Raw genomic sequence first — 9,825 nt, forward strand, 5'->3', positions numbered from 1 at the left:
ACAGGATCACCTCTGTCTAGTTCTTCTGCGACATCTGTGACTGATATCACATCTCCAGACTCACAGTACACAGGATCCCCGCTGTCTGATTCTCCTGTACCAGATGTGGCAGCTGCTTCGACTGTACTAACATCATCACCTCTGAGTCTCCTCTCCACATCTCCTGTGTCACAACAAACAACCTCTGAGGCATCATCTGTTTCTGTGTCCCCAAGTGACTCTGCTTCTACTGAGCCATATTCAGATCAAACATCTGACTCATCTGAACAAACATCAGAACCAACTTCTCCAGAATCATGGCAAACAACACTGTCATCATCATCATCTACACCAAGTGGCCCATCATCACCTGGGGGTTCTTCTGTATCATCCGTATCTTCTTCTGTGGCTTCTGCATCTGCTCTTTCTCTTGAAACAAGTCAACCTCTTGTGTCATCTGATTCTCCAGAATCACAGTACACAGGATCACCTCTGTCTAGTTCTCCTGCATCATCTATCATTGATATCACATCTCCAGAATCACAATACACAGAATCAGCACTGTCTAGTTCTCCTGCGTCATCTATCAGTGATATCTCATCTCCAGAATCACAATACACAGGATCACCTCTGTCTAGTTCTCCTGCATCATCTATCACTGATATCACATCTCCAGAATCACAATACACAGGATCACCTCTGTCTAGTTCTCCTGCGTCATCTGTGACTGATATCACATCTCCAGAATCACAGTACACAGAATCACCAGTGTCTAGGTCTCCTGTGTCATCTGCGACTGATATCACATCACCAGAATCACAGTACACAGGATCACCTCTGTCTAGTTCTTCTGCATCATCTGCGACTGATATCACATCTCCAGAATCACAGTACACGGGATCACCACTGTCTAGTTCTCCTGCATCATCTGCGACTGATATCACATCGCCAGAATCACAGTACACAGGATCACCACTGTCTAGTTCTTCTATGTCATCTGCGACTGATATCACATCGCCAGAATCACAGTACACAGGATCACCACTGTCTAGTTCTTCTGTGTCATCTGTGACTGATATCACATCGCCAGAATCACAGTACACAGCATCACCACTCTCTAGTTCTCCTGCATCATCTGTGACTGATATCACATCTCCAGAATCACAATACACAGGATCACCTCTGTATAGTTCTGCTGTATCATCCATCAATGACATCACATCTCCAGAATCACAGTACACAGGATCACCTCTGTCTAGTTCTTCTGCAACATCTGTGACTGATATCACATCTCCAGACTCACAGTACACAGGATCCCCGCTGTCTGATTCTCCTGTACCAGATGTGGCAGCTGCTTCGACTGTACTAACATCATCACCTCTGAGTCTCCTCTCCACATCTCCTGTGTCACAACAAACAACCTCTGAGGCATCATCTGTTTCTGTGTCCCCAAGTGACTCTGCTTCTACTGAGCCATATTCAGATCAAACATCTGACTCATCTGAACAAACATCAGAACCAACTTCTCCAGAATCATGGCAAACAACACTGTCATCATCATCATCTACACCAAGTGGCCCATCATCACCTGGGGGTTCTTCTGTATCATCCGTATCTTCTTCTGTGGCTTCTGCATCTGCTCTTTCTCTTGAAACAAGTCAACCTCTTGTGTCATCTGATTCTCCAGAATCACAGTACACAGGATCACCTCTGTCTAGTTCTCCTGCGTCATCTATCATTGATATCACATCTCCAGAATCACAATACACAGAATCAGCACTGTCTAGTTCTCCTGCGTCATCTATCAGTGATATCTCATCTCCAGAATCACAATACACAGGATCACCTCTGTCTAGTTCTCCTGCATCATCTATCACTGATATCACATCTCCAGAATCACAATACACAGGATCACCTCTGTCTAGTTCTCCTGCGTCATCTGTGACTGATATCACATCTCCAGAATCACAGTACACAGAATCACCAGTGTCTAGGTCTCCTGTGTCATCTGCGACTGATATCACATCACCAGAATCACAGTACACAGGATCACCTCTGTCTAGTTCTTCTGCATCATCTGCGACTGATATCACATCTCCAGAATCACAGTACACGGGATCACCACTGTCTAGTTCTCCTGCATCATCTGCGACTGATATCACATCGCCAGAATCACAGTACACAGGATCACCACTGTCTAGTTCTTCTGTGGCATCTGCGACTGATATCACATCGCCAGAATCACAGTACACAGGATCACCACTGTCTAGTTCTTCTGTGTCATCTGCGACTGATATCACATCGCCAGAATCACAGTACACAGGATCACCACTGTCTAGTTCTTCTGTGTCATCTGCGACTGATATCACATCGCCAGAATCACAGTACACAGGATCACCATTGTCTAGTTCTTCTGTGTCATCTGTGACTGATATCACATCTCCAGAATCACAATACACAGGATCACCTCTGTCTAGTTCTGCTGTATCATCCATCAATGATATCACATCTCCAGAATCACAGTACACAGACTCACCAGTGTCTAGTTCTTCTGTGTCATCTGTGACTGATATCACATCTCCAGACTCACAGCACACAGGATCACCGCTGTCTGATTCTCCTGTACCAGATGTGGCAACTGCTTCGACTGTACTAACATCATCACCTCTGAGTCTCTTCTCCACATCTCCTGTGTCACAACAAACAACTACTGAGGCATCATCTGTTTCTGTGTCCCCAAGTGACTCTGCTTCTACTGAGCTATATTCAGATCAAACACCTGACTCATCTGAACAAACATCAGAACCAACTTCACCAGAATCATGGCAACTAACACTGTCATCATCATCATCATCTACACCAAGTGGCCCATCATCACCTGGGGGTTCTTCTGTATCATCCGTATCTTCTTCTGTGGTGTCTGCATCTGCTCTTTCTCTTGAAACAAGTCAACCTCTTGTGTCATCTGATTCTCCAGAATCACAGTACACAGGATCACCTCTGTCTAGTTTTCCTGCTTCATCTGCCACTGATATCACATCTCCAGAATCACAATACACAGGATCACCTCTGTCTAGTTCTCCTGCATCATCTATCACTGATATCACATCTCCAGAATCACAATACACAGGATCACCTCTGTCTAGTTCTCCTGCGTCATCTATCACTGATATCACATCTCCAGAATCACAATACACAGAATCAGCACTGTCTCGCTCTCCTGTGTCATCTGCGACTGATATGACATCACCAGAATCACAGTACACAGAATCACCACTCTCTAGTTCTCCTGCGTCATCTGCGACTGATATCACATCTCCAGAATCACAGTACACAGGATCACCTCTGTCTAGTTCTTCTGCATCATCTACGACTGATATCACATCTCCAGAATCACAGTACACAGCATCACCACTCTCCAGTTCTCCTGCGTTATCTGTGACTGATATCACATCTCCAGAATCACAGTACACGGGATCACCAGTGTCTAGTTCTCCTGCATCATCTGCGACTGATATCACATCGCCAGAATCACAGTACACAGGATCACCACTGTCTAGTTCTTCTGTGTCATCTGCGACTGATATCACATCTCCAGAATCACAATACACAGGATCACCTCTGTCTAGTTCTGCTGTATCATCCATCAATGATATCACATCTCCAGAATCACAGTACACAGACTCACCAGTGTCTAGTTCTTCTGTGTCATCTGTGACTGATATCACATCTCCAGAATCACAATACACAGGATCACCTCTGTCTAGTTCTGCTGTATCATCCATCAATGATATCACATCTCCAGAATCACAGTACACAGACTCACCAGTGTCTAGTTCTTCTGTGTCATCTGTGACTGATATCACATCTCCAGACTCACAGCACACAGGATCACCGCTGTCTGATTCTCCTGTACCAGATGTGGCAGCTGCTTCGACTGTACTAACATCATCACCTCTGAGTCTCTTCTCCACATCTCCTGTGTCACAACAAACAACCTCTGAGGCATCATCTGTTTCTGTGTCCCCAAGTGACTCTGCTTCTACTGAGCTATATTCAGATCAAACATCTGACTCATCTGAACAAACATCAGAACCAACTTCACCAGAATCAAGGCAAACAACACTGTCACCATCATCATCTACACCAAGTGGCCCATCATCACCTGGGCGTTCTTCTGTATCATCCGTATCTTCGTCTGTGGCTTCTGCATTTGCTCTTTCTCTTGAAACAAATCAACCTCTTGTGGCATCTGATTCTCCAGAATCACAGTACACAGAATCACCTCTGTCTAGTTCTCCTGCGTCATCTGCCACTGATATCACATCTCCAGAATCACAATACACAGAATCAGCACTGTCTAGTTCTCCTGCGTCATCTATCACTGATATCACATCTCCAGAATCACAGTACACAGGAACAGCACTGTCTCGTTCTCCTGTGTCATCTGCGACTGATATCACATCTCCAGAATCACAGTACACAGGATCACCTCTATATAGTTCTCCTGTACCAACTGTGACTGATCTCACATCACCGGTGTCCCAGCAGACAGAGAAAATGACTGCAAGTGTTCCTGTACCAACTGTGACGGGTGCTTCTGACGTGACTGTGCTAACATCACCTATGAGCCCCATGTCCACATCTGCAGTGTCCCAGCAAATAACATCTGAGACATCGTCTGTTTCTGTGTCACCAAGTGATTCGACTTCTACCGAGCTATATTCATCTCAAACAGCCGTGACATCTGACATATCTGATCAAACATCTCCAGAATCACAGTACACAGGATCTGTACTGTATAGTTCTCCTCTGTCATCTGTGACTGATATCACATCACCAGAATCACAGTACACAGGATCACCACTGTCTAGTTCGGCTGTATCATCTGTGACTGATACAACATCTCCAGAATCACAGTACACAGGATCACCTCTGTCTAGTTCTCCTGTGTCATCTGTGACTGATATCACATATCCAGAATCAATACAAACAGATCTAACATCTCAAGAAATAACATCTTCTTTCGCATCATCAAGAGGTCCATTGGTAACAAGTACCCGATCGGCTTTTTCACTATCATCAATCGCAGTGAGTTCTATATCATCTATATCGGCTTCATCACCAGAATCCATGGCTTCTACATCTGCTGCTTCACACGTAACATCCAGTTTTACATCTAAGCAGTCAAGCCACCTCACGCGCTCAGAGGAAGCGACTCCCTCTGATTCTCTTGCATCAACATCTCCGAAATTTCAAGAAACAACATCATCGTTGGCATCATCAGCATCGCCTGGTGCGGCTTCCTCAACGCCGTCGCAGGCCGTCACGTCTCCAGCTTCACAGCCGACCGTGACTTTCTGGTCCATCGCCGCGGTAACAACCGTCGCCCTGACCACAGCCACCGAATCTCGGGCCCCCGAGGCCCCGGCGACGCTGAACGAGACGATGGTCGCCATGGCGGCCCCCGATCCTCGCTTATCCGAGTCTCCCGACGAGCAGACATTCAGCCTCAGGTTCAAAGTTCTCAACAAGGAGTTTGTCCCGGAGCTTCGCGATCGGAGCTCGGACGAGTTCCAACAACTGTCGACTGATTTGAATAAGGAGGTAAGACTGCAGCCTCGTCACGTACTGTCATTAGGGATTTACTCAGTCTAATCAAGTTTATATGAATGGAGAGCCATCAATTCAAGGCTCTTGATTCTTGAGACAGTGACAAAATGCAATAATGTAGTTGGCAGGGGCATGGAAGAATTGAGGAATGAGTAATAGCGATGTAGGTAGGTATGTATTTTGAACCTCTTTCGCACCGAACGTAACCAACCGTGCTAATCGGAGGTGTGGGGGAAGGACAACAAACTAAACACACAAAGCAGCTCTAAATACATGGATTTTCAATATAGGTTTAAAAGTGCATAGCTCCAGTGGATGTCTAATGTGGGAAGGAAAAGCATTCCAGACAGCCGCAGAGATAAAGGGTACTTAGGGATCACAAAAGGGTAGGGGAGGGACGGGATGGAGTGGAGGGCCGAGGGGAGGGAAGAGCATGGGCAGTCTAGAAGAGGTGAGGCTTCAAGAGAGGAACAGAAGGAGGTTTAGGAGGCAGACTGCTTAATGTACAAGGGAAGTGTATTTCAGAGGAGGGGTGTGAATATTACGCAGGAGTGAGCTTTGAGCTTTGCCCACTCACCCTTGGCATTTGGGTAAAAATAAATACCTGAAAAACGGAGATATCAAAGAATGTATGCTATATCTTAGCAGCAACGCCACTCACATTGTCTGACGCAAACTTTTATTCGACATGTTTTACGTGAAAATCTCCTGCATAAACGTTGTGCACCAATATTTTCAAAGCGCAGCAAACTTTACAGGTCTATCGTTTAACGTACATTGATTGCAGCCCAGTGCCTTAAGCGGCCATGTTGTGCACTGGAATTCGACCCGCGTGGTGTTTTCTTCTCTCTCTGTGACTTTACAGGTGAAATCCATTTTCAAGAGTGGGCCCCTTTCGAAGCATTTTCGACGGAGCAAAATACATTCGTTCAGGTGACAACAGTAGCAGTAAAATCTGTTTGTTGCTGTTATTATTATTACTGTGAACCATAGTGCAATGCGGTTAGCACATTTGGCTACGCACGGTACAATAGAAGTTCAACAATCACACATACCATGTTGCTAAAGCGGCCCCTCGTGATTCATGGAGGGCTCTTGCCTATAACCACCGGGAATACGGGACGGAATTCGTTCAATGGATCATGCCCTACTGATGGGCATCTGACGGCAGCTTTTTAGCAAATGCTGCTCGGAAAACTTTGGGAGTTCAGAAAGCCATTTTGGTTGTTGATCAACACGAGTGTATTATTTATTTTTCACGCTTTCCAACTAATGGATGAAAGTAGGGGGGGGGGGCAACAATTATCTCGTAAAGATGATCCACAAAAACTTGGTAGGACTCTTTTGAGAAAGAGTTGAGACTCTGTCTCGGCCTCGCTGTGCGCTGCGTTGCACCACTATCCGAGTAGATAACCTCGCATCCAATAAACTTTCAGAGCAAGGGTGAACATCTGACTCCAAAGTATTTAATGAATTGAACGAGGTAAAACTAATGGAAAAACACAGCACAAATACAGCATCTGTTCATACTTTGTAATATCAATACAATTAATATTACAGCGTCATAACATTGTCTTAGATAACATGAAACTCAACGATAGATCCTGGATGGACCAGGCACCCACATTAGTACTGAACAGCTATACAAGAGAGGAAGCTACTGTATTAAGTAAGGGCACATCGTGTAATCACCATACTGCAGCCTAAATGTACAGCACTACACATAATACTGAACTGTGGATGAGATATTTCGTCATCCTTGCTCTCAAGATCGCAATAAGGTTACATGGGTACGAGTCTGACTCGAATAATTCAATTACAAGTAACATTTACAATAAGGCAAGTTTCAGGCTTCGTTGTTAACTAGGCCTCAGATTAATCGTAACAATTTAACAGCATTATAAAGGCATTTACAGCATTATAATGGTCATTCTAACATTATAACAGCATTCCCAATATTATAAGAACATAAACGGACTTACAGACAATGCTTCTTAAAGTCCCACAATGAACAGTTACAGCTGTCTTCACAGAAACGATATTTTTGCCATCACTTTTGAACTCTGTGTAATGGCTGGCCCATGCCTCGTGGCTGAGAAACTGTCAAATTGTAAGTTCCTGGTCATGTGACCAAACTCAACCTCAAAACAGGAAATTCCTGTTTACACACACCCCCACTCCTGCCGTGGAGCAAAACACCTGCCGTGAGGCAGAGTAGACTTAGTGCAGCTTTCCTGTGTAAACTCGCGGAGTAAGAACAATAAAACATTCAGTTGATGGCAATTTCTCTAATGTCGCATGTTTTCAGTGCGTGACTCACATGTGAATATATATTTTTGTATTTCTTAGCAAAGGTTCGGTGAACTGCGGTGGAACTCTGAAGTTTAATAAGCCAAAAGACATGGAGATACTGGCAGAAGATGTTCACGAGCTGTTCGTCGGCGGAACGACTGGAGGCAATGCCTTAGGACCATTTGCCCTTGCATGTGGCAGCAGTTCGGTAGATGGTACGTACCGTGCAACGTGTTGTTACCGGCGCTTCGCACAAAGCGGTTCATGTTTTATAGACCCCACATGGATGATGGGTCGAGTGGCTCTGCCGCAGCCTCCTCGCGAATCCCCTTATCTCAAGTTTCTCTCAGCTCATTCCTCCTCCCTCGTTCCTCCCCTCACCTCAAGGATTCATGTCTCACTCAGTGGATGTGTCCGCAGGTCACTGCGTAGAGTGGAGTGGGCCCCGTCACACGTGGGTGTGCACTACTGCAGAAATACTTTACGGATCGCCGACGCCGGAAAAAAACGCAACGGAAATTAAGCTTGGAGTGTTACTGAAAATAATTCATTAGAGCACATGTACAGAAATACGCTCGTCAAGTTTGTAGCAATCACTTCCACATATTCATGAGAGATCTGGATTGCATACAGTTATAGTCTAACAAGTCATTGGCAATTGTTCCCGAATATTGGGCCTTTGTATATTTCACTCCTTTTCATCGAGTAAACGTGCCCGCAAGAACCCCGTCCGCGGAGACGGAGCGAAGCGGCTCGTTGTGCAGACGCTACATAGTGTTGCTGCGTCTCAGAACCGTGGGTGATGCTGATTGGCGTTGATTTGACTGCTTAAGGGGAGGGAGCTTGTAGCCTACGTTTCATTTAGAGCTTAAACAAGATGACAGCCCAGCAGCGCTTTGATGTTGTCTGCCGGTCGAGTCGCCCTCGCAAAGAGCTTCTTAGCTCAATTTGCATTACTCACCCCCCTCACCCACTCACTCGTCCACTCACCTGGTCAGTCACCCACCCAGTCACCCCCCACTGACGCACACACTCAACCACTAATTCACTCATTCACCCACTCGCCCACTCACCTTACCCATTCACTCAGGCACTAACACGCCCACTCACCCACTACCACACCCAATCACCCACTCACTAACCCATTCAATCACCAGCTCACTCACCTACTCACCCACTCACCCACCTGCTCACTAATTGTCTGCCTGCCGAGTCACCCTTGAAAAAGTGCCTCTTAGCCCAATGGGGCTTTACTTGGAGGAATAAACTTATGAGTCTTCCGATTCTGCGTTGAAATACAGTACGAGTCAGAGACTGAATTCCCCCTCCTTTGTCGCACCCCGAGTTATTGTCATTGTCAATAGCCATGCTCTATGCACTGCTGGATGAATAGCACCCCCAACTCGTCAGACTCCGTTTCCGTGGAGGTCACGCTCCTGAGCGAGCTCCCTCCTAATTCGACTGCTGCTTTCGAAATGAGTTTCAAATCTCGTGGCGTGTGCTAAATATTTCCTTGCTTGTTATTTAACTTAATGTTTGTATCTTTTCAGACGTACATCAGGATGCCAAAGATTGTACGTTCACAACTCTTTACACGACCGTGGCCACGCTCCCAGGAAAGACATCTAAATCTGACCAAACCGATGCATCAACGCTAGCAGGAACATCAAGTGCACCTGTGACGGCTGTGACGGCTGCCTCTACGATGATCCCACCGACTGTGTCCTCAGGGCAAGCGTCGTCTGTCAGCGCAATATCTACATCGCCTCTTTCACTTCGGACGAGTCCCTTCTCCACATCTCTTGTGTCACGACGAACAACCTCTGAGGCAGCATTCGTTTCCGCGTCACCAAGTGACTCTGCTTCTACTGACCTATATTCAGATCAAACATATGACTCATCTGAACAAACATCAGAACCAACTTCACCAGAATCATGGCA

General features: G+C 45.8%; 1 long non-coding RNA gene across 1 annotated transcript; it reads left to right on the forward strand.

Annotated features, from left to right (window-relative positions):
- Nucleotides 1-6,463: 6,463 nt before the first annotated feature.
- On the forward strand, nt 6,464-9,485 carry LOC144946043 (uncharacterized). The gene is made up of 3 exons (XR_013639746.1): nt 6,464-6,525; nt 7,942-8,099; nt 9,435-9,485. It is a non-coding gene; the product is annotated as an uncharacterized LOC144946043 (long non-coding RNA).
- The last annotated feature ends 340 nt before the right edge of the window (nt 9,486-9,825 follow it).

Source organism: Lampetra fluviatilis, chromosome 39 (assembly GCF_964198595.1).
Source record: "Lampetra fluviatilis chromosome 39, kcLamFluv1.1, whole genome shotgun sequence".
Taxonomy (NCBI): Eukaryota; Metazoa; Chordata; class Hyperoartia; order Petromyzontiformes; family Petromyzontidae; genus Lampetra; species Lampetra fluviatilis.